Raw genomic sequence first — 27,399 nt, forward strand, 5'->3', positions numbered from 1 at the left:
ACTGGCATATTATTCTCTCTGCCCTTATTTCAACAATAGTTGTAGTATAGACTCCTCACCTCATTATTACCAGAGCGCATTCGTATTACAGTTGTGGTGATAACCACAGAACTAGTCAACAGTACACGCAAGACCAGTTTCCATAGCCGGCCGGGGTGGCCGAGCGGTTCTAGGCGCTACAGTCTGAAACCGCGCGACCGCTACGGTCGCAGGTTCGAATCCTGCCTCGGGCATGGGTGTGTGTGATGTCCTTAGGTTAGTTAGGTTTAAGTGGTTCTAAGTTGTAGGGGACTGATGAGCTCAGAAGTTAAATCCCATAGTGATCAGAGCCAACCAACCAGTTTCCATAACAATTTGTTACGAAGTGCGCGCAGTTTGGAACAGCATGACCAGTAAAAGGAAAGTTTTAAAAAAATGGTTCAAATGGCTCTGAGCACTATGGGACTTAACATCTGTGGTCATCAGTCCCCTAGAACTTAGAACTACTTAAACCTAACTAACCTAAGGACATCACAAACATCCATGCCCGAGGCAGGATTCGAACCTGCGACCGTAGCAGTCGCGCGGTTCCGGATTGAGCACCTAGAACCGCTAGGCCACCGCGAGGAAAGTTTTAACGGTAGAAGCCAGAAAAGGAAGATCCTGGTTCTTCTTGAAAACTGTCCAGTACATCCTTCACTCTCTGGTCTGGTGAATATTAAGCTTTACTTTCTTCCTGCAAATACGACTAGCTTATTGCATCGCATGGATCAAGGGCAATTAGGAGTCTGAAATGTCACCTACGTAAGCTCATATCACTGAAAATGACACGAGGCGTTGAGAAGAAACAGAATCATTGTATCACTGATGCATGCGATCAGATGCGTTACCAAACCTCGGAGCCGGGTCATAGGCCAAACCATCAAGAACTGTCTCCGTTATGTGGGAATCACAGCTGAAGGACTAAATGCCATCGAAACTGAAGATGCGTTCGATGAAACTGATGATCTGCCGCTATCTGAATTGCTGCCGGAAATCAACTGTGATGTTCTCAGTCAGTGCGAATATGAATCGTATGCAACAATAGATGATGGCCTTGTTACAACCTGCAGAATCTGTACCCAACTGACGAGATGTTCCAGCTGATATATGTCCAACTGTACCTGATCCAACGGCGGGGTAAGGAGGTGTCCTTCTGCTGGGTGCCTGGTCATGTAGGAATATGGGCAGTGAACAGGCCGATCGGGCTGTTAAGGAAGCCTGCAGAGAGCAGGATGTGGTCCAGTGTCCTATTCCCTTGCAGTCTGTCATTTCTACACTCCACAAGAAGTGCACGGAGTTGTGGGAGGAAGAACGGCTGGCGGTGACGGCCAGTAAACTGGTGAAGTCACAACTCGGCCGTGGCGTTCCTCCTGCCGGTTGCTCAGGCGGAAAGAAGTGACCCTCACTCGTCTTCGGATTGGGCACTGTCCTCTCACACATAGCTTTCTATTACGGCGGGAGGATCCCCCGTTTTGTGATGCTTGTGGTGTGCACATATCTGTCCGCCACATTTTAACAGGCTGCATTTTATACCGTGATGCAAGGGCAGAAGGACAAGTTGATGGGGTTCTGCCCTGTGTTTTAGCTAATGATGAGACGTGTGTGTCTAGGGTTTTAAAGTTTTGTGATGTGTCTGGACTCTGGCCTAAACTTTTAGGCTGGAGGTTTCAGCGTATTGCAGAGTGGCGGGCTCCTCCATTTTTTCCTTTCGGTCAGCCAGCCGATTGCATATGCTGTATTGTTTTAGCTCCATCTACCACTTTCTTTCTGTGTTGTCCATGTTTTACTATTGGCGGCATGCCTCGTCCTACGCTTCGGTATGGGTAGGCACATATTTTTCCAAGCTTGTTACCTGTGTTTTACGTTCTGTTTTATCTTATTGTTCTGAGTCTTTCCTTGACACCCGTCTCAATCTGTTACTGAGCGGGCGCTGAAGACCTTGCCGTCGTGCGCCCATACAACCCTCTCTGTCCATCTTGTTACAACCAAAGCCCAAACTGAAGACAAAATTGCAAATCAAATGAAGAATCAGGGACACAGAGTCCATAAAGTTAGAGATGGAGATGAAGAAGAAGAAAGAAAGAAATAGTGCCTATCCCTGATGTGAGTGACGCTTTAGAAACCATTGGAATAGAGAACATGTTCTATGAAGCTAGGGGAAGAAACAGTCAAATTTCATATGAAGTAATGAACATAGAACTTAATTTAGAAAGTTTGTATTGGGCAAATACAGAAGAGTAGAATGACTGATTACATCACTCATAAGTGAAGAAGTTTGATGAGTACTTGACTTACTGCTTTATATACTGTGTTTCTGTAAACTTAAGAGAGAACACTGCATGTTAAATAAAACAAGGCTAAATAAGAATGAGATTTTCACTCTGCAGCGGAGTGTGCGCTGATATGAAACTTCCAGGAAGATTAAAACTGTGTGCCGGACCGAGACTCGAACTCGGGACCTTTGCCTCTCGCGGGCAAGTGCTCTACCATCTTTTTTTTTCTTTTTTGGTTGCATTTTGTTCGTTGTTGATCGTTGTGTTTGTTCGTTGCGGACGTCACATGACATCCGGTGAAGTTCGCTTGTTGATCCTTCCACTCAGTTTTTTTTACTACAGAGGCCATCCAGCTCTCTGACCGAACACGCTGAGCTACCGTGCCGGCATTTATTTTATAATGAAATGAAATGATCGTATGGCACTGTTGGCCGGGGGGCCCCATTGGGGGAAGTTGCGCCGCCGTATTGCAAGTCCTGTTTAGTTGACGCCACTCCGGCGACTTGCGAGTCAATGAGGATGAAATGATGATGAAAAAGACACAACACCCAGTCATCACGAGGCAGAGAAAATGCGTGACCCCGCCGGGAATCGAGTGCTCTACCATCTGAGCTACCCAAGCGCGACTCACGCCCCGTCCTCACAGCTTTACTTCTGGCAGTACCTCGTCTCCTACTTTTCAAACTTTACAGAAGCTCTCCTGCGAGGTTCAAATCTCAGTACAAGGACACTCGTTTGTAACAGTGTAATATTCAACGTCCTTCGAATGTTGTAGCCATGTTCCACTGTATATTATACCATTTGTAAATTAAACAACTACGGAGCTGTCCCAAACTACGCGCTCTTTAGGAAGCGCCCGCAAGCTAGCTGGGTGTTACCTGTTGCACTTCTTTCCTCGTGTAGCGCCCTTTCGCCTTTGAGCGCTCTCCTGCCCGGAAGGCTGCTCCTTCTCAAGTCTTCCTCCCTGCTTGGGCTCGGCATGTCTGCTTGCATACCTCCCGAGCCGCAGCGCCCGCGATACAGCGTTCGGTATTCGGAGCACGTTCCCCATCAGCTAGCGCAGTAACCGCCGCAGGATAAACACACACAGGTCGGTTCATTCCACAACAGAGCCGCGCCGAGCCGGTCTCATCTTTCCCTCCAATCTCTTTGGCGTGCGCTGCGGTACGGGCTTAGAACAGAGGTTCTCAAACTTTATGGCCCTACTCTCCCCTTCGACCTGATGGAGAGGCATCGTAACGGGCTTTCCCTGTTTTCTCCGAGGTTTTATTAACGTCACACGACTGCAAAGAAGGAAGAAAAGTTTCTGAGGTATGCCGTTTGTAAACACTGAATTTTGCCACTCTGTACGTTAGTGAGGCGTTGATGTTCCCACTGCAGTTGTTACATGCGTGTATAGTAATGGGATACTTAACTGATCACTGTTTGGATTTCAAAAGGACCGCTCCGCTGAGTCATTTGTACATTTCCAGAGGAAGTGCTACACAGGGTGTTACTAAAAGGTACGGCCAAACTTTCAGGAAACATTCCTCACGCACAAATAAAGAAAAGACGTTATGTGGAAATGTGTCCGGAAACGCTTAATTTCCATGTTAGAGCTCATTTTAGTTTCGTCAGTATGTACTGTACTTCCTCGATTCACCGCCAGTTGGCCCAATTGAAGGAAGGTAATGTTGACTTCGGTGCTTGCGTTAACATGCGACTCATTGCTCTGCAGTACTAGCATCACGCACATCAGTACGTAGCACCAACAGAAGCTCACGAACGTGGTTTTGCAGTCAGTGCAATGTTTACAAATGCAGAGTTGGCAGATGCCCATTTGATGTATGGATTAGCACGGGGCAATAGCCGTGGCGCGGTACGTTTGTATCGACACAGGTTTCCAGAACGAAGGTGTCCTGACAGGAAGACGTTCGAAGTAATTGATCGGCGTCTTAGAGAGCACGGAACATTCCAACCTATGACTCGCGACTGGGGAAGACCTAGAACGACGAGGACACATGCAACGGACGCGGCAATTCTTCATGCAGTTGACGATAACCCTAATGTCAGCGTCAGAGAAGTTGCTGCTGTACAAGGTAACGTTGACCACGTCACTGTATGGAGAGTGCTACGGGAAAACCAGTTGTTTCCATACCATGTACAGCGTGTGCAGGCACTATCAGCAGCTGATTGGCCTCCACGGGTACACTTCTGCGCATGGTTCATCCAACAATGTGTGAATTCTCATTTCAGTGCAAATGTTCTCTTTACGGATGAGGCTTCATTCCAACGTGATCAAATTGTAAATTTTCACAATCAACATGTGTGGGCTGACGAGAATCCGCACGCAATTGTGCAATCGCGTTATCAACACAGATTTTCTGTGAACGTTTGGGCAGGCATTGTTGGTGATGTCTTGATTGGGCCCCATGTTCTTCCACCTACGCTCAATGGAGCGCGTTATCATGATTTCATACGGGATACTCTACCTGTGCTGCTAGAACATGTGCCTTTACAAGTACGACACAACACGTGGTTCATGCACGATGGAGCTCCTGCACATTTCAGTCGAAGTGTTCGTACGCTTCTCAACAACAGATTCGGTGACCGATGGATTGGTAGAGGCGGACCAATTCCGTGGCCTCCACGCTCTCTTGACTTCAACCCTCTTGACTTTCATTTATGGGGGCATTTGAAAGCTCTTGTCTACGCAACCACTGTACCAAATGTAGAGACTCTTCGTGCTCGTATTGTGGACGGCTGTGATACAATACGCCATTCTCCAGGGCTGCATCAGCGCATCAGGGATTCCATGCGACGGAGGGTGGATGCATGTATCCTCGCTAACGGAGGACATTTTGAACATTTCCTGTAACAAAGTGTTTGAAGTCACGCTGGTACGTTCTGTTGCTGTGTGTTTCCATTCCATCATTAAGTAATAAAATGAGCTCTAACATGGAAAGTAAGCGTTTCCGGACACATGTCCACATACCATATTTTCTTTCTTTGTGTGTGAGGAATGTTCCCTAAAAGTTTGGCCGTACCTTTTTGTAACACCCTGTATAAGATGTACTTTCACCCAAGTTGGCATACGTATTGGAGACATGGAATGAAAAGAAGTGAGGAGAATAGAACTCAAGCCTCTGAAATGAAATTCGTAAGACGGACTGACGGTGTCAGGCGAAGATAAACAACTGTCCTGAGGAGGAACAGCATGCTCAGCTACTCACTTCACCTCTCTGAAAAAGCTCCCCGACCGCACACCGCGTCATCCTCTGCTAACGGTGTCATTCGGATGCAGCTGAAGGGGCACGGGATGAGCTTCTTAGCCTGTGAACCACTGCTTCTCACTCAAGTTGCTCCTCAATTGGCATCGACAAGCCGAATGCTCTCCGCTACAGTCGTTCCACCAAGGAAAGATCCCTGCCAATACCGGAAGCGAACATCGACTACTCAGTTTGTATATTTTGCTTATTTTTTCCATAGTTCCACACAACTTCTTCCTGTTTTCTCGATTGATCTGTGTTCAGTTTTTCAAGGCATATCCACTATGCCAACTTATAACTAAATCTGAGGAGGGTGCGATGGGGAGGTTCCCTTGTGAGTATCCGGCATTGCCGTACATGCATTTATTCCAATCTTCTATTGGTTCATTTCCTCCTTCCTCTCTCTCTGCCCAACTCCTCCTGCTCCTCTCTCCGTCTATCTCCTCTTCCCCCATTCTCTCTATCAGTCCACTCCTCCCCATTTTGTCCATGTCCTCCCCTCTAATTTCATCTACTTCTTCCCCTCTCTCTGTACATCTCCTCCTCTTCCCTCTCTCTGTCCCTCTCTTCCTCCCCTCTCTCTCTGTCCATCTCCTCTTCCCATCTCTCCATGTTCATCTCTCCTCTTATTCCTTCACTCTGTCGATCTTCTCCTCCCTGCCTGTCTCTCTCTCTCTCTCTCTCTCTCTCTCTCTCTCTCTCTCTCTCTCTATCTATCTATCTATCTATCTTCTCTTACATCTCCCCCCCCCGAACTGTGCCAGTCTCCTTCTCCCTCTCGCTGTATGTCCTCTCCTCCTCCTCTCTCCACGCTATCACGCTCACCTCAGTAGGAGGCTAGTGGATCTTAACCCCACAGTACTACATTGCAGATTGAAACTAATATGTGTACCATAATATGGTTGAATCTGTCCAGTGGTTTAGGCGGGGATGTGAACATACATACATACATACATACATACATACATGCATGCTCAGCCTATGACTTCCGACTCGTGCAATGACAGGTGGCTGCCCGACCCCACGACATCTGGACCTTGGTTTCGCCACATGTTGATTTATCTTTCTGTCTGCGTGGGAGCATGCAAGCCAGAACTATTAGTCTATGGAATGAATCGGTGTATACACTACTGGCCATTAAAATTGCTACACCACGAAGATGTCGTGCTACAGACGCGAAATTTAACCGACAGGAAGAAGAAGCTGTGATATGCAAATGATTAGCTTTTCAGAGCATTCACACAAGGTTGGCGCCGGTAGCGACACCTACAACGTGCTGATATGAGGACAGTTTCCAACCGATTTCTCATACACAAACGGCAGATGACCGGCGTTGCCTGCTGAAACGTTGTTGTGATGCCTCATGTAACGAGGAGAAATGCGTACCATCACGTTTCCGACTTTGATAAAGGTCGGATTGTAGGCTATCGCGATTTCGGTTTATCTTATCGCGACATTGTTGCTCGCGTTGGTCGAGATGCAATGACTGTTGCCAGAATATGGAATCGGTGGGTTCACGAGGGTAATACGGAACGCCGTGCTGGATCTCAACGGCATCGTATCACTAGCAGTCGAGATGACAGGTATCTTATCCGCATGGCTGTAACGGATCGTGCACCCACGTCTCAATCCATGAGTCACCAGATGGGGAGGTTGCAAGACAACAACCATCTGCACGAACAGTTCGTCGACGTTTGCAGCAGCAGGGACTATCAGCTCGGAGACCATGGCTGCGGTTACGTTTGACGCTGCATCAGAGACAGGAGCGCCTGCGATGATGTACTCAGCGACGAACATGGGTGCACGAATGGCAAAACGTCACTTTTTCGGATGAATCCAGGTACTGTTTACAGCATCATGATGGTCGCATCCGTGGTTGGCGACATGGCGGTGAACGCAGATTGGAAGCGTCATACTGACGTATCACCCGGCGTGATGGTATGAGGTGCCATTGGTTCGACGTCTCGGTCACCTCTTGTTCGCATTGAGGGCCCTGCGAAACCCTACATTTCAGCAGGATAATGGACGACCTCATGGTGCAGGTCCTGTATGGGCCTTTCTGGATAGAGAAAATGTTGGACTGCTGCCCTGGCCAGCACATTCTCCAGATCTCTCACCAATTGGAAACGTCTGGTCAATGGTGGCCGAGCAACTGGTTCGTCACAATACGCAAGTCACTGATGAACTGTGGAATCGTGTTGAAGCTGCATGGGCAGCTGTACCTATACACGCCATCCAAGCTGTGTTTGACTCAATGCACAGGCGTATCAATGCCGTTATTACGGCCAGAGGTGGTTGTTCTGGGTACTGATTTCTCAGGATCTATACACCCAAATTGCTTGAAAATGTAATCACATGTTAGTTCTAGTATAATATATTTGTCCAATGAATACACGTTTATCATCTGCATTTCTTCTTGGTGTAGCAATTTTAATGACCAGTAGTGTAGTTTACAGAATACTGATTAGAAAATTTATAAAATTATAAATAAAAGGGTAAGAACTTTAACAGAACACGATAAAAATCGTGAGACTGTATACGAATAAGTAACGCATTACAGACAAAAGTTCTCACTTAATGTGACGAGCTTCTGTACAGAGTGAGTGTACCACAAAGAAATTATTCCAGTTCGATTTGAATACTAGTGGTTTATCTCTCATTTTTTTCCTGTTAGTTCGGAAGCGTATTCAAAATGGAATATGTTGAATAGTGCATACATTAGGAAGTGTTACCCAAGTGCATATTGTTTTTCCGTCTAGTGCTCACTAAATTAATGTTGAACTTTCTCCTGAATGGTTCAGCACTGCTAACAACAAATCTCATGATAGCATATACACTGATCAGACAGAACATAATTACCACTTACCTAATAACCGGTATGTCGACCTTTGGTACGGATAAAGGCGACGACGCGTTGTGGCATGGAAGCAATGAGGCCTTAGTAGTCCGTTGCAGGCAGTTGTCACCACGTCTGCACACAGAAGTCACTTAATTCCCGTAAATTCCGGGGAGGAGGCAATGAGCTCTGATGTCACATTCAGTCTTCATCCAAGGTGTGTTCCATCGGGCTCAGATCTGGCGAGTTAGGGGCCCGGCACGTCAATTGGATCTCCTCACTCTGTTCCTCGAACCACTCCATCAAACTCCTGGCCTTGAAACATGGTGCATTATCTTGCTGAAAAATGCCACTGCCGTTGGGAAACATCATTCTCATGACTCAGTGTATGTGGTCTGCAACCGGTGTACTATACTCGTTCGGCGTCATGGTTCCTTGCTCGAGCTCCACTGGAGCCATGCATGCCCGCATGAATGTTCCCCAGAGCATAATGGAGCCACCACCGGCTTGTCTCTCGAAGTACAGGTGTCAAGGACAGGCGACAGATTCCTGACCTCCCATCGGCATGGCGAAGGAGGTTTCCGGATTCATCAGACTATGCAACACTGCTCCAACATCCAGTGCCGATGGTCACGTGCCCATTTCAGTCGTAGTTACCGGTGTTATGGTGTTAACATTTGCACGTGCATAGGTCGTCGGCTGCGGAGTCCCATCGTTAGGAGTGTTCGGTGCATTATGTTCAGACACACTTGTACTCCGCCCAGCATTAAAGTCCTATGTTAGTTCCGCAGCAGTGCGCTGCCTGTCCTGTTATACTAGTCTTTCTAGCCTATGATGTCCGATATCTGTAATGAGGGGTGGCCTCCCAAACAGGGGTGGCCTTCTAACTTCACGACATTTCGACGTGGTTTCACCTTGGTTTCGCCACGTGTTAAAGACACTCACCACAGCAGTCCACTCAGTCTGGAACCGCGCGACTGCTAAGGTCGCAGGTTCGAATCTTGCCTGGGGATATGGATGTGTGTGATGTCCTTAGGCTAGTTAGGTTTAAGTAGTTCTAAGTTCTAGTGGACTGATGACCTCAGATGTTATGCCCCATAGTGCTCAGAACCATTTGAACCATTTGAATAGCAGTCCACGAACACACAAAAAGTCGTGCAGTTTCGGAAATGCTCGTGCCGAGCCTCTGGGCCATCACAATATGCCCTCGGTCAAACTCAGATACATCGATTGCCTTCACCATTCTACTCACGGACAGCACGCTCACTACATGCACAGTGCTTGTCTCTGGCTTGCAGTCATTCCTCGCCAGCTGACACTGGTATCACCTGGACGGGTATATATGGATAGCAGGTCGGTGGTCATAATATTCTGGCTGATCAGTGTGCAGAGATATAAGTGCAGATGTTGTTATTGGTGACTGAGGACGGTGAGCTGAACAACATTACATTAGCATTTACTTCATTTGCAGACTAATTAGGAATAATATGCTTTTATATTGGTTAGTACCTCCAAGAACATACACCAACAGCAAGTCATTAACACTTATTTTCCTCTGAGCTGCAGGTCAGGTGTTGGAGTGCAGTCACGAGGACGCAAAATGGTTAGTCTATACTGACTGGCGTACTCCATTTAGTGATGCATTTACGACGATGCAGAAAACACCAGGTAGTAAATTATGTGATGCTTCTGCAGGAAGACCGTTAGACACAGAGACGAAACACACTGAAGATGGTACATATTAAGCTACCCCTAACATGCTGCATGTACAGGGATTGCAGAGATAGGATTCCGAGACACCTGAACAACAGCCTACAGGAAGTTCTCTAATTGACACGGCAGATCTGTCTGTCCGCCGTTGCCTAAGATAAGAACATTAATGGCAAGATCACAGAGCTGAAAAAAAGAAAAGAAAAAGAACACCATACAAAATAATAGGGTGAAATTCAGCTGGTTAAACAAGGCTTGGTATTTCAGTGTCAGTTTAAGATAATGGAGCTCAGCATTCTAGTGAAGATAGCAGCATTACCTTTATGCTCGAGATCTGGAACAATGGTCGACATCCCTTACAGTTTCATTACATTGTGACATAAAACTTCACTTCTTACAAGAGTTTTTTTGTCAGAAACTCTATGTACTTCGTTTTGCCGTCTTAGTAACATGCATTGTATTAACCTAAATGTCACGACACAGCAAAGCCGTTTATTAGAGATAATTTTGCCTTGGTCTAGCTCAGTAACATACTGCTACATTTGACGTTTGTCAGTCAGTATCAGTTAGGAAGAATATCAATAATCATAATGTTCGTTATGGTTGTTTTTAGGGTTCCATGCCTCAGTCTGTAAAAACAGAACCCTTATAGGATCGCTTTGTAGTTTTAGTCCGTCTGTCAGTCTTGTCTGTCCGTCCCTGTGTTAAGACCCTTTTTCTCTAGAACAAGTTGACGAATCAAGTTCAAATTTATGTTCCACTCGTATTAAACACTTTGGCCCTTTACCGCTGTACAAATTTTAAGCTTCGAAGTCAGTGCGATCAAAAGATGCAGCCATGTATATCAAGTATTTTGAAACTCGAAAACTCACCTATCAAAGCCTATAGGATCGTTCCCGTTGGCCTAGAGTCATGAAATCAGGTAATAAGTAAATTTTCACACGACAGGTAAATAGAAAATTCCGAAACTTGTTAATGTGTAATTACACCACAAGAAAATAATATTTTTGCCATTTTTCATCCGTCTGTCTGTCATTTTAAGATTTCTCTTTCTGGGTAACAGTTTGGTGTATCAAGTTCAAATTTATGTCACACGCTGGAGTCTATGGTCTCTAGGCTGTATAAAAAATGTAAGCTTCTAAGTGAGTGCAATCAAACTACTCGATCATTTAGGTCACATAGTTTTTTGCTTCCAAACACCCTCATCAAAACCTATATGGGACTTCCCGTTGACCTAGAATCGTGAAATTCGGCAAGAAGCAGAGTTTCACAGTAAAAATAAAGTAAACAATCTGGAGCTTATTAAATTACAATTATCTCACATAAAAATATCTTTTGCCATTTGAACTTACATTGCATTCACCGCCCTTCAGGATCGTAATAGACGAACATTATTGTATGCACATTTCAAATCTAATTTGTTGTCATGTTATACACTCCTGGAAATTGAAATAAGAACACCGTGAATTCATTGTCCCAGGAAGGGGAAACTTTATTGACACATTCCTGGGGTCAGATACATCACATGATCACACTGACAGAACCACAGGCACATAGACACAGGCAACAGAGCATGCACAATGTCGGCACTAGTACAGTGTATATCCACCTTTCGCAGCAATGCAGGCTGCTATTCTCCCATGGAGACGATCGTAGAGATGCTGGATGTAGTCCTGTGGAACGGCTTGCCACCCCATTTCCACCTGGCGCCTCAGTTGGACCAGCGTTCGTGCTGGACGTGCAGACCGCGTGAGACGACGCTTCATCCAGTCCCAAACATGCTCAATGGGGGACAGATCCGGAGATCTTGCTGGCCAGGGTAGTTGACTTACACCTTCTAGAGCACGTTGGGTGGCACGGGATACATGCGGACGTGCATTGTCCTGTTGGAACAGCAAGTTCCCTTGCCGGTCTAGGAATGGTAGAACGATGGGTTCGATGACGGTTTGGATGTACCGTGCACTATTCAGTGTCCCCTCGACGATCACCAGTGGTGTACGGCCAGTGTAGGAGATCGCTCCCCACACCATGATGCCGGGTGTTGGCCCTGTGTGCCTCGGTCGTATGCAGTCCTGATTGTGGCGCTCACCTGCACGGCGCCAAACACACATACGACCATCATTGGCACCAAGGCAGAAGCGACTCTCATCGCTGAAGACGACACGTCTCCATTCGTCCCTCCATTCACGCCTGTCGCGACACCACTGGAGGCGGGCTGCACGATATTGGGGCGTGAGCGGAAGACGGCCTAACGGTGTGCGGGACCGTAGCCCAGCTTCATGGAGACGGTTGCGAATGGTCCTCGCCGATACCCCAGGAGCAACAGTGTCCCTAATTTACTGGGAAGTGGCGGTGCCGTCCCCTACGGCACTGCGTAGGATCCTACGGTCTTGGCGTGCATCCGTGCGTCGCTGCGGTCCGGTCCCAGGTCGACGGGCACGTGCACCTTCCGCCGACCACTGGCGACAACATCGATGTACTGTGGAGACCTCACGCCCCACGTGTTGAGCAATTCGGCGGTACGTCCACCCGGCCTCCCGCATGCCCACTATACGCCCTCGCTCAAAGTCCGTCAACTGCACATACGGTTCACGTCCACGCTGTCGCGGCATGCTACCAGTGTTAAAGACTGCGATGGAGCTCCGTATGCCACGGCAAACTGGCTGACACTGACGGCGGCGGTGCACAAATGCTGCGCAGCTAGCGCCATTCGACGGCCAACACCGCGGTTCCTGGTGTGTCCGTTGTGCCGTGCGTGTGATCATTGCTTGTACAGCCCTCTCGCAGTGTCCGGAGCAAGTATGGTGGGTCTGACGCACCGGTGTTAATGTGTTCTTTTTTCCATTTCCAGGAGTGTAGTAACTAAATAAAAAATAAAAATGTTTCATTATATCTTCCCTCTCTGTATGTATGAACTGAACACCTATGCTCTCTTCTTTTTGTATATAGAGGCTAGTCTGAGGAACTGCTTACAGATTTTGATACAGTCTTGGGACTCCCCAGACCCATATCGATATCGAAAAATCGTTTAGATTCTCGATTCCCAGAATGAATGAAATACATACACAAAAATCAAGTTTGTACGAAACACCCAGTGCACAAGCTCTACTCGCACTCGCACGTTTTTCCTGACGCTCTAGGTGAATTTCACTAACAGCGAAGCTCTCACTGTGAATACTTCCATCATTTCAGTACAGGTCACAGCATATATGCCAATGTGAACCCTCGGTTTGAGATGATGGAGTACTGCTCCCAAAATAGAGTGGCTCGTCTCTCATGCACGAGAAAACATCCAAGGCGTCTGCTTACATTGTTCGAGAGCAGAGTAAACTAACACGGAAAACACGCTTTCATCGTGCGTCAGTATGATGTATGTGCACCTTCGGTTGCGGTGGTTTCGTTTTGTCAGGAATGGCGAACATCTGCATGTTGTCGTTGTCCTAAAATAGCATGGAGGGCCATCTGAAAACAGTATATAGCCCTTTCGCAGTAACATGTCACTAGTCGATCATTCGCGACCTCCATTTGTGAAATTACCCGCTGTGGTTCGAAGTTTATTCATTTCGCCACTTTTGGAAAGAAATCCTTCACGTTTATCGTATTTTCCGTTGAACCCCCGGCAACATAGTATAAATTCTGTTCTGTTTTCTTCTTGAACAACCTTTATTTACGGGCCGATAAAAGGATTCTCTTGCGCTTCTGGCTGTTTACGCGTGTTAACTGTGGAAAGAGGGGCTGTAGATGTATAGACAAGAAATCGGACAACTGCGAGCAGGACTCGTGTTCGGAGGGATTCACATGGACAATAATGATAGTAATAATAATTTCGTATGGCTGTATAGCCTGTAGCAATTATTTCTAGCCGGCCGGTGTGGCTGAGCGGTTCTAGGCGCTTCAGTCTGGAACCGTGCGACCGCTACGGTCGCAGGTTCGAATCTTGCCTCGGGCATGGATGTGTGTTATGTCCTTAGGTTAGTTAGGTTTAAGTAGTTCTAAGTTCTAGGGGACTGATGACCTCAGATGTTATGTCCCATAGTGCTCAGAGCCATTTGAATCATTTGAACCAATCATTTCTAATGGACTTCACTTCGGTGACTTGCGTGTCCCTAGTTATCCAACGAGGGAAAGGAGATCTACAATTTAACGTGGAATACGAACCACATATTGTTTCTGGCGACTCCTCGCAACAGCGAGAGGTGAAGGCTAGGTTAAACTAACGATTGCGAAATACGTGGTCCGACCGAGATTTCACCCCGCGACCTCCCAGTTTGAGGCACGCACTTTACCAGTAGACCACCGGTATGTAGACAGTAAATCTACAGGTTCTGATGAGAGAATTTGTGAGTGTCAAAATATGTGACGTGTATCAACGTATCTTTTGATTGCATTGACTTAGAAGCTGAAATTAGTTACACCGCCAAGGGTACGTTGAACTTAGTATTGGACATAAATTTCAAGTTGATACCTCTACACGTGCCTAAGAAATAAACAATTTTTAAATTTTTTCCTTTACTTGTACTATGAAACCTTGCTAATTGCCAAATTTTATGGTTTTGTACTGTGGTCCTTCTTAACCAGTTTGAGTTGACGCGAAGGTCTTTCTTCCTTCAATTTTTTTTTTTTTTCCTTTCTCAGACGGAAGAAATGGGAAGTATTGCACTCGCTTTCTTCGGTGAAAATGAGCTTGTAAAGAAGTTGAATAAAGCATCATAAGTTTAGTAAGCTTCCGAGTCGACGTATTCGCCATACTAAAATCGAGATAGTCCGCCTCTGTTCCTTCTGTTTCCACTTCGTAGTCGCATCACCAACAGTCGGGAAGGGTTTAAATGTCCCTGATAGATACGTTACTCAAGTGGTTTCGAACCTCTTCTACCCATTGGATATCACTGAACTCGCCCACTGATTCTGCTGTTTGTCTACTGACATCCGCGCCCTTTATACTGGCGGGTCCGCCTCCAGTGACATCTAGTGATTAATTTCGCATTACATAGTAGCGTCAGGATACTTTAAATCACATAGAGTATATATTGTAAGTCATGTACCTCTGGTGAAACTACACTTGATTATCCTAACTTGTAAGCAGTATTACAGCTCTAATATGAAAACGAAGATCAGCTGATTAAGCTGTCAGTTGGACGGACAACATTTGGAATAGTGCACTGGGCTATCAATTTGTGCACTTAGTGACTAACAGAAAAATATTTAGGTCAATGGATGTATATACAGGGTGTAACGGTAGAAGTGCAGACATTTTCGTATGTGGTCCTTAATACATACACACCTCCATCTGTTGGATGTTTTTCCTCTACATCAAACATTCTTCCAACAAACACGTCACTGACTTTACTACCTCATGTTGTCTTCACGGCCGTAACTGCATCATTACGTGGGGTACGTCTATCTGAATAGACAAGTCGTTTTGCGTCCACACATCCACACTTCAACACCTTACCTGCTGCCCAGGGAAAATAAGGATTAATGGCGTACACTTGCTACCTGTACTGCACTTGGAAGAACTAACTAATCTAAAAATATACGACTTGTAACAGCTAAAATTATGAGTCCGCAAATGACCTAAATACTGATGTAAGATTGTTTCAGTACACTTTCCTCAGTCACCAATAGATTCATCTGCACTTACACCTGTTACACCATGTATGTTGGGTTTGTGTATACCTACAGCGTGCATACATATGTTAGTATGTTTCTAATACATTTACAAATATTGTATTTTTAACTGTTCCTATAGATACCACAACTGACAGCTACACACATCAGAAAAAGTTTTGCATCACCTCGGTTCCGAGAGTTCCGCAATCTGTACAGAAAATTCAAATAGAGGTCAACATGAACATCATTTCCGCCCTTTTTACTGCTCATGAAAACCACACATGGCATGTTGTACCCCCACAGACGAGACCTTTAGAGGTGGTTGTCCAGATTGCTGTACACACCGACACCTCTAATACCCAGTAGCACGTCCACTTGCATTGATGCATGGCTGTATTCGTCGTGGCATACTATCCACAATTTCATCAAGGCACTTTTGGTCCAGATTGTCCGACTCCTCAATGGCGATTCGGTGTAGATCCCTCAGAGTGGTTGGTGGGTCACGTCGTCCATAAACAGCCCTTTTCAACCTATCCCAGGCATATTCGATAGGGTTCATGTCTGGAGAACATGCTGGCCACACTAGTGGCGCGATGTCCTTTTCCTGAAGGAAGTCATTCACAAGATGTGCACGATGGGGGCGCGAATTGTCGTCCATAGAGAAGAATGTCTCGTCAATATGCTGCCAATATGGTCGCAGTATCAGTCGGAGGATGGCATTCACGTATCGTACAGCCGTTACGGCGCCTTCCATGACCACCAGCGGCGTACGTGGACCCCACATAATTGCCACCCTGAAACATCAGGGAACTTGCACCTTGCTGGACAGTGGGTCCAAGGCGTTCAGCCTGACCGGGTTGCCTCCAAACACGTCTCCAACGATTGTCTAGTTGAAGGCATATGCGACACTCATCGGTGAAGAGAAAGTGATGACAATCCTGAGCAGTCCATTCGGCATGTTTTTGGGCCCAACTGTACCGTGCTGCATGGTGTCATGGTGGCAAAGATTGTAGTGTAACGACGTATAGTTTTGTATGAATGGTTTTCTTTTGATATATGACCATGTGCAGACTTCGTCACCTACGTCAGTTACAACACACCTCAAAATTATTTAAATTCTTTTTAAATTGTCTCAGAATGGTTCTTGAACGAAACTGTAAAACATCATCATTTGAGACGTATGCGCAGAATTTCGTCACTCAGTCGTATATTGGTTTGCGTAAACTTTTTCAATTTAGATGCCGTTTTGTTTCTTCTCAGAAGTTATATTAATGCATGTTATCTGATTTAACAAATATTAGAACCACATTGAATAAACTTTTAAGACTCAAACTCGCGATGAATATTGTCAAAAATTAATAATCATGTCAAATAAATCAGTCATCCTTCTTCCTTAAAATAATTCTTCATAAATAAATGCTCAGAACACGTATTTAAACTTCTGTAGTATACACTACTTTATTATCTTCATACATATAGACGTGAACCTGAGCCTTGACAAGATAGGACTGAACATTTACACATGATTAAACTTTCTATGACGTCATTGTTGTACAAACATTACGAAATCTCATTTTTTTTAATTTTTAGAAGCACGACGCAACAACTCGGTTTCAGGATCTTCTGTTGCTCTTTGGCTGTCGACCCGCGACGTATAGTGGCCAGCAATTTTCTCTCTGGTCCCGGCAACGAAGATGCTGTCTCCGTTCGTTGCGCCGCCCTCTCCGTACATGAAACATAACAAATCAATTCAAATCTTTAGGTAATTCACAGCCATTACAAATATTACAAAAAATACATAAACAAAACTAAATTAAACTTATATTCACCTGCAAACTGGGCTGACACTGGTGGAGGGGTGACGCTTCAATTTCGCGTCCCACTACAAGATGTACCTCGCCATGGACGTCGGGAGTGAAGTTGCACATCATGCACCCTATTGCGCCCGGCTTGAGTCGTAACACGGCGGCCTGTGGCGACACGAAAAGTATTATTCAACATGGTGGCGTTGCTGTCAGGGTTCCTCCCAGCCATAATCCATAGGTAGCGGTCATCCACTGCAGTAGTAGCCCTTGGACGGCCTGAGCGAGGCATGTCATCGACAGTTCCTGTCTCTCTGTATCTCCTCCATGTCCGAACAACATCTCTTTAGTTCACTCCGGACGCCTAGACACTTCCCTTGTTGAGAGCCCTTCCGGACACGAAGTAACAATGGGGACGCGATCGAACCGCGGTATTGACCGTCTAGGCATTGTTGAACTGCAGACAACACGAGCCGTGTACTTCCTTTCTGGTGGAATGACTGGAACTGATCGACTGACGGACCCCCTGCGTCTAATAGGCGATGTTCGTGCATTGTTGTTTACATCTTTGGCCTGTTTAGTGACATCCATGAACAGTCAGAGGGACTATGTCTGTGACACAATATCCACAGTCAATGTCTATCTTCAGTAGTTCTGGGACTTGGGGTGATACAAAACTTTTTTTGATGTGTGTATTATATACTCAACATCAAGGAACCTTCCTTTATCTAATGTAATTGCATCTGTGAGTATCTTCTACACTCAATGGTCCACCGTAATTATTTAAACACGTACTATTTCATATACATTTATGTTAATATCTAGGTGACATTTCTATTGAGAAAATTTGGAGAATCGGTGTTTGAAACTGACTGCGGAATGATTCTGTTACCGCCAGCATATATTGTGCTTAACGACTATGAAGATAAGATACAAGATATTGCGGTTCATACGCAGGCCACGTCGTTTTCTCCTCTCTCTATTTGGGAGTGACACAGAAAAGGAAATGATTAGTAGTGGAATAGGGTACCCACCGCCACGCACTGTTCGGTGGCTTGCGGATTTTCTATGTAGATGTAGAAGAAGGTCCCTTGACCGAAACACAGAGCGAGTTAGTGCAGTGATCAGCACACTGGTATTGGTTTTGGGACGACGGTTCAAACCTGCTTCCAGTCATCCAGATGTAGGTTTGCCATGATTTCCGTAAACTGAAGAAGCCAAATACTGGGATGGTTCCTCTGAAAAGGCACGGCCGATTTCTTCCTCTATTCTTACCCACTTCGAGCTTCTGTTCCTTCTCTAATGACCTCGCTGTCAACGTTAAACACTGAACTCTTCCTCCTCCTCCTTTTGGCAGAAACTAGTTATCGGTAAATAAACACGCATTACAGCAACTGTTAATGGTATTGTAACGCCGGTCCTTCAGTAGTGTATACTACAGCAATACAGCACGACTTACAGAAAATACACTACTGGCCATTAAAATTGTTACACCACGAAGATGACGTGCTACAGACGTGAAATTTAGCCGACAGGAAGAAGATGCTGTGATATGCAAATGATTAGCTTTTCAGAGCATTCACACAAGGTTGGCACCGGTGGCGACACCTACAACGTGCTGACATGAGGAAAGATTCCAACCGATTTCTCATACACAAACACCAGTTGACCTGCGTTGCCTGGTGAAACGTTGTTGTGATACCTCGTGTAAGGAGAAGAAATGCGTACCATCACGTTTCCGACTTTGATAAAGGTAGGATGCTAGCCTATCGCGATTGCGGTTTATCGTGTAGCGACATTGCTGCTCGTGTTGTTCGAGATCCAATGACTGTTAGGAGAATATGGCATCGGTGGGTTCAGGAGGGTAATACGCAACGCCGTGCTGGATCCCAGCGGCCTCGTATCACTAGCAGTCGAGATGACAGGTATCTTATCCGCATGGCTGTAACGGATCGTGCAGCCACGTCTCGATCCCTGAGTCAACAGATGGGGACGTTTGCAAGACAATAACCATCTGCACGAACAGTTCGACGACGTTTTCAGCAGCATGAACTATCAGCTCGGAGACCATGCCTGCGGTTACCCTTGACGCTGCATCACAGACAGGAGCGCCTGCGATGGTGTACTCAACGACGAACCTAGGTGCACGAATGCCAAAACGTCATTTTTTCGGATGAATCCAGGTTCTGTTTACAGCATCATTGTGGTCGCATCCGTGTTTGGCAACATCGCGGTGAACGCACATTGGAAGCGTGTATTCGTCATCGCCATACTGGCGTGTTACCTGGCGTGATGGTATGGGGTGCCATTGGTTACACGTCTCGGTCACCTCTTGTTTGCATTGACGGCACTTTGAACAGTGGACGTTACGTTTCAGATTTGTTATGACCCGTGGCTCTACCCTTCAAAAATGGTTCAAATGGCTCTGAGCACTATGGGACTTGACTTCTGAGGTCATCAGTCTCCTAGAACTTAGAACTACTTAAACCTAACTAACCTAAGGACATCACACACATCCATGCCCGAAACAGGATTCGAACCTGCGACCATAGAGGTCGTGTTGTTCCAGATGTAGGGCCTAGAACCGCTCGGTCACTCCGGCCGGCCCTCTACCCTTCGTTCGATCCCTGCGAAACCCTACATTTCAGCAGGATAATGCACGACCGCTGTCCTGAAGTGCTTTTTTAATATTGGTGCTCGAAACGCACGAAGTAGGCTTTCGCGAGAAAGTTGGTACCTGTCGTCAGGCATCTTCTGTTTCAGGTTTTTCATGTCTCTGATGTTCTGCCGTGAAGTCAATGAAACCTCTGGCCATTCATGCTAGCCATCTTTGAAAATTTTCCTACTTCATGCGAGACTCGCACGATATACAAGTCTTCCACGACTGTCGGACGAGTGTTTTGTAAGCAATCTCTTTGACAGACCAGCTACATGTCTCCAATCCATGAACCATTGTCTAACAGCTGCTTTACCAACGACTGAAGCCAAGTAATCATTTCATTTGTTGCATCTACAAAGTTGTATGAATTCGCAGAGTCGAGCTATGTGAGTTATTATTTTAGTTTACGTTTTATGAAGGACATTGTTTTATATTTTCGAACTTACATAGCAAGTTGCCTGTCGTTGCACTAATGTGACACATCAAGAACTGTATGAATATTCGTGCTGCTTTTGCAGATAGTACCTCATTACAGATAACTACGTCCGTTGTTGCTATTAACATTCGTGAACAACAAAGTGAGATTAGTAGGATTGTAGACAGAAATTACTAGTATTCCCCGCTAAGTTTGTAATAGATGTAAAATTTATACTAGTCAACAATGCTGTTATTGCAAGTGGCCGTTAACGGAAACACATTACAGGAAACAAGTTCAAAACGCATCGCACTGTCATTGCGAACTATGCGTATACTACGAACTACGATCAGGTGCTCGCTAGCGGTAAGCCGACTGAAGCGTCCTATTTCCCAGGTGCAATAGTAAAATGGTCGACTGATACTCCCAAATTTCCAGAGTGTACGTACAACAGGTTGCCGCAGTTTATCGTTCACGCCCAAACGACTATGTTTCATAGATACTTGTTCCTTACATTCTGCCAAAGAAGTACTTAAAGCTTTAAAATGATTTGGGCAACAGGTATTCAGCTACTAATAGAAATCACTATTTTATGAGTACTTCAGGTGTGATTGGAAATAGAATTGTAAACAGCGCTTCACTGCGGGAGACATGCGGACTAGCTACTGGCAGTTCCGTGATCTGCCGCTGGGTGGCAGCACAAGGCCTAGCCAGCCGTTGCGCCTCTGCTGGCAAGCAGCAGAACTGGTCGCTATTCACCCTGTTTCTTCTCTCTCTCTCTCTCTCTCTCTCTCTCTCTCTCTCTCTCTATTCACGCTGTTTCTTCTCTCTCTTTCTCTCGGAATGGGACTTGTTGAGCGCTGTGACAGTCTTTATGATTACTGGAAAAAGTTTTTTGGTCCTGTTTCCATCGTAATAAGAATATTACAAAACAGGAACTTACTAACAAGAATAACAGAACGGAGCAAGTTGCGCTAGCTGTCACGTTCTGATGTTTGTTTCTTTTAACAAGGCGTGACACGTGTTATTCTACTTGACGCAGATATTTTCTCCGGCGAGAGCCGTTGTGAACTCCTCGCGTGTTTATTTAGAGGAAAAAATACTAAAGAATGTTTGTATAGGAGACTCGAAGTGCAGGTCCATCGCGTGGCATACCATGCACATGCTCCACAACGTATTGCTTACATTTGGCAAATGTATCTGTCGTGTTAAAAATATTTGGACAAATTCTTCAATAAAGTACTGTATAATACAAGCTGTGTGGTGAAGAAGTAATGTACTATTTTTCGAGGAATATAGAATTTTTTTACACGTTGTTAGTAAATACTTCAGTTTCCTCAAAATAATATTATTTGTAGGAAGACAGGAATAAGGAGGCAGAAAATTTCAATATCGGCAACGAACGACAGTTCTGGAGATATTGCGATTGCTACTGTAGCTGTTTTTCATTTAATTTTAAGCTGCTTCGTGCAATGTCTCATACAGCCAGAAACATGTATTAAGAAAACCTGCTCTTAAGCTGTTATTGGTAGTATACTCTTATTACCATTATTATCCTGAACTGCCCGTAGATCTTACGCAGCACTCTCCGTTCAAATATCCTGAGCTGCTGCTCATCAACAGTCGTTAGCGTCCACGTTTCGCTTCCGTAGGTTAAAGCTGGTCTGATCATGACCTTATATAGTTGCAGCTTCAGCTGCCTATTTAATAACCTACAGGCCAACAATTTCTTAAACGCGTCAAGGCATCTGTTGCCATTTAGGATGCGCAGTTTTATTTCAGTTGACATGGAATTTGTGCTGTTAACATTAGAGCCTAAATAGTCAAAGTTCTGCACATGGGCAGAATTTGAAACCGTCTGCTGATAGTCTATCCAAGTTATTATTTTCCTTCTTGGTAAAATTCATCTGCTTCGTCTTTGTTTCATTTATAGAAAGGCCTTTAGGTCCTGTGGCTTCTTTCAGCTCACATATTATCCTCGCTAGTGACACCCTTCTTCTACTAATAATTGCGACATCATCAGCATATGCACATATCTGAGTCGACTTTGTGCCTATGTAACCTGTCATCTGAATCTTCCGCATGGCTGCTTCAAGAATCAGATTGAAAAGCATTGTAGAGAGTGCGTCCACTTGTCTGACTCCTTTACTACTGCTAAACCAATCGTTCAGTTCTCCATCCACACGCACTGCTGCCTTGGAATCAGCCAATGTTGCCTGAATAAGTGAGATGTACTTCCACGGTATGCTAAGCAATAGCAAATCCTTTAGAATTTGTGCTCTATTGAGACTATTAAAGGCCTGCTTGAAGTATACGTATAGCTCATGGAGCTCAATATTATACTCATATGCATTTTCGTGTATTTGCCTCAACACAAACATCTGGTCTGCAGTTGATCTATCAGTCCGAAATCCACATTGACAGTCCCCAGAATCTCTTCTGCATATGGTGCTAACCTGTCATAGATAATACTGGAGAAGGTCTTATAAGTTACATTCCGCAAGGTAATTCCTCAGTAATTTGAAAAGCAGATCTTGTCTCCTTGCCTGTGTGTTGGTTGAATTCTTCTCGGATTCTTTTCTGATTCCATATCAACTTAATAAGTTCGTGGATCCACTTATGAAGATCAGTTCCCCCATTTTTTAGCAGTTCTGCAGCTATTTCAACAGTTCCTGATCTTTATAATTTTTTTAGACATTACACTACCTTCCGTTCCTGGTAGGATTGCCCTTCAAAATTTGCTTGACGTATTCTCTCCATCTGTCCAGAACATCTTGTTTATCTGTCAATAAATGTCCCTATTTGTCCTTACAAGCTGTTATTTTCGGGCTATATTCTTGAGTTCCTTCTTTAATTTTCTTATAAAATTTTCTGCTTTCATTCCTTTGGTAGTGCTCTTCCATCTCCTCTATCATTCTCTTCACGCCTTCCCTTTCTTTCCTCCTGCATACCCTTAGTGCCTCTATTGTCTTTTCATTATATAACGCCAGATTTGATCTAGTGTCCCGCTGCGAGCATTTCAGCCTTGCTTTCTTTTTCTCTTACACTGCCTGTGTACATTCGTCATCATACCAAACTTCATTCCTAAGTCTCCTTACTTCCCACAGTATTTCATGTGCTGTTGTCCTAATGGGCCGGCCGGTGTGGCCCAGAGGTTCTAGGCGCTTCAGTCTGGAACCGCGCGAACGCTACGGTCGCAGGTTCGAATCCTGCCTCGGGCATGGATGTGTGTGATGTCCTTAGGTTAGTTAGGTTTAAGTAGTTCTATGTTCTAGGGGACTGATGACCTCAGATGTTAAATCCAATAGTGCTCTAGAGCCATTTTTTGTCCTAATGTTACCTTTAATAGAGTTCCATTCTTCGTCTATATCATCTCCACCAACTTTTGTTTCTATCTCCTGTGTCAGTCTGTTCAGGTACTCGTGAACAGTAGACCTATCTTTCAGTTATTGTATATTCTGTTTCTTTACTCTGGTACTACTTCCTTTGGCAGCTATGGTAAGTTTCTGTTTCATTTTGGCTCCTACTAGGTAATGGTAAGATTCAGAATTAGCTCCTCGGAAAATGCGCACATTTTCCATATGGGATGCCCACGTCTTTGATATCAATATATGGTCTATTTCATTTGCTTCACTTGTTCGTGGTATTTTCCTTGGAAAACAGGTACTTACTGCCTTCAGCTTGTTTGCAGAAGCAAACTGGGCAAGCCTCATACCATTATTATTAGTTTCATCATGCAGACTTTCCTTACCATAAACACTTCTGTACTTCTCTTTCTTTCCAAGTTTGCAGTATAGTCGCCAAAAACACCCACCCACAAAGCTAACGTTGTGAAATTTGCCTTTCATATGCAGAGGAAATATTCTTTCACTGTGTGGGGTGAAAGCAATAACAGATCTACGCATAGCCTTTGAGACTATAAATCCCCTCCCAGGAGACACCACCTTATCGTAGGCGCCTGCAGTGCTGGGTGCGAGGGTTTGTGTGCTTTGAAGAGGTCGACAGCTGTACCGGCGGTAATGTAGCTACTGGCAGGATCATCCAAGCCGGAGTGGTCTCGACTGAGGAGCCAGACGAAGTACGAGGGCAGTTCAATAAGTAATGCAACACATTTTTTTTCTCGGCCAATTTTGGTTGAAAAAACCGGAAATTTGTTGTGGAATATTTTCAAACATTCCCGCTTCGTCTTGTATAGTTTCATTGACTTCCGACAGGTGGCAGCGCTGTACGGAGCTGTTAAAATGGCGTCTGTAACGGATGTGCGTTGCAAACAACGGGCAGTGATCGAGTTTCTTTTGGTGGAAAACCAGGGCATCTCAGATATTCATAGGCGCTTGCAGAATGTCTACGGTGATCTGCCAGTGGACAAAAGCACGGTGAGTCGTTGGGCAAAGCGTGTGTCATCATCGCCGCAAGGTCAAGCAAGACTGTCTGATCTCCCGCGTGCGGGCCGGCCGTGCACAGCTGTGACTCCTGCAATGGCGGAGCGTGCGAACACACTCGTTCGAGATGATCGACGGATCACCATCAAACAACTCAGTGCTCAACTTGACATCTCTGTTGGTAGTGCTGTCACAATTGTTCACCAGTTGGGATATTCAAAGGTTTGTTCCTGCTGGGTCCCTCGTTGTCTAACCGAACACCATAAAGAGCAAAGGAGAACCATCTGTGCGGAATTGCTTGCTCGTCATGTGGCTGAGGGTGACAATTTCTTGTCAAAGATTGTTACAGGCGATGAAACATGGGTTCATCACTTCGAACCTGAAACAAAACGGCAATCAATGGAGTGGCGCCACACCCACTCCCCTACCAAGAAAAAGTTTAAAGCCATACCCTCAGCTAGTAAAGTCATGGTTACAGTCTTCTGGGACGCTGAAGGGGTTATTCTGTTCGATGTCCTTCCCCATGGTCAAACGATCAACTCTGAAGTGTATTGTGCTACTCTTCAGAAATTGAAGAAACGACTTCAGCGTGTTCGTAGGCACAAAAATCTGAACGAACTTCTCCTTCTTCATGACAACGCAAGACCTCACACAAGTCTTCGCACCCGAGAGGAGCTCACAAAACTTCAGTGGACTGTTCTACCTCATGCACCCTAAAGCCATGATCTCGCACCGTCGGATTTCCATATGTTTGGCCCAATGAAGGACGCAATCCGTGGGAGGCACTACGCGGATGATGAAGAAGTTATTGATGCCGTACGACGTTGGCTCCGACATTGACCAGTGGAATGATACCGTGCAGGCATACAGGCCCTCATTTCAAGGTGGCGTAAGGCCGTAGCATTGAATGGAGGTTACGTTGAAAAATAGTGTTGTGTAGCTAAAAGATTGGGGAATAACCTGGTGTATTTCAATGCTGAATATAACAACCCCTGTTTCAGAAAAAAAAAATGTGTTGCGTTACTTATTGAACTGCCCTCGTATGTCCCACACTGTAGAGTAGGGGGAACTCTCTACTCTAGGTCGTCAACCCTTCAACGGGAGCTAACTCCGAAATGAAATCCCAGTCCTTCATGTTGGGGGTAGACGGCAGTGCTGATACCCAAGCCTTGTAAAAAACCTATTATTGCGAATAATTCAACAGCGAATGCCGGACTGCCCCTACATCGACAAACTGTGCTACGAAACAGGAATATGAATGTACCGGTGTTCAAATTTGGAACATGGAACATTCGTACGCTGTTGCAAACAGGAGCGATGAAAAGTCTTGCAGAAGAGGTGCTAAGGCACGGAATGGGAGTTTTTGCACTGCAGGAAGTCAGGTGGAAGGGAAGAGGAGAGATTTATAGGCAGAAATTCTTCCTGTACTATTCAGGACAAGACAAAAGACAAGGGGAGTATGGAGTTGACCATTCTGCCATTGCCTAATTGCAAGCGGTCGGTAGTAGTTACAGTGTGGAAGGGTTGTTTAAGTGGATGCGAGTAACTTAACATTTTTGGCTAGCTGGTCTGCGTGTTTCTTGTCCATGCGGCGCGGTATATCGACTTACGGAGATCTTCCGATCTAGTATGATACCTTAGGATGTCCTTGAATGGTGGCTGCACTGAGTCACAGCGCCAGAGATTGCGCCAAAGAGTATTATTCCGCCGCCTCCACTGGTGCAGTAGTAGTTCAGAGAACGTTGAGAGCAGTTGTAGTTCAGAGGTTGCCGTGGAGTGCTTGTTGAGAGCAGTACTAGTTGAGAGCATGTCGTGCGTAGTTATTGTTCTCCTGGGCGAGAGAGTAGATGCTGTTCGGTTGGTGTAATGTATATATGGAAGATGTTGCAATGATCATAGTGTATTTTTCATCAATATATATGGAGGTAACAAAAATTTTTATATTTCAAAATTTCCTAAATAACAATGCCTCTTGGTCACAGGTTCAGTCAATAAAGCATCTGGCTCGTGTTCGTGTATTAGACTTGTAATTCTGGTTTCTATGTGCAGTTATAGTATTTCTGGTTTTTCAATTAGTTCATTGTAAATGGTGTTTAAAATTTGTTGTCGTATTGAGGAAGAACCGTGCCAGATACATGTAGGTTGAGTCACATTACCACACACATAAGTTATACTTGTGCTTTATTGTTTCGTAGCTTTTATAATTGCAAAGGACTTAATTAATCAATTGTGTTAACGGAAATTTCCCTTCATTCTTTATTGTTATTTTATGCAATCAGATTGCGTACTAATACTACTCAAGGCCAACCGGTTACGAGACTTCATAACCGGACACACAGCAACTAAAATTATTGCATTTTCATTTACAGATAATTAAGCCCCCATGCATCCTACGCTCGATTCTCTACTGTTTTCTCTCTCTCTCTCTCTCTCTCTCTCTCTC

The sequence above is a fragment of the Schistocerca serialis genome, chromosome 2, assembly GCF_023864345.2.
Source record: "Schistocerca serialis cubense isolate TAMUIC-IGC-003099 chromosome 2, iqSchSeri2.2, whole genome shotgun sequence".
NCBI lineage: Eukaryota > Metazoa > Arthropoda > Insecta > Orthoptera > Acrididae > Schistocerca > Schistocerca serialis.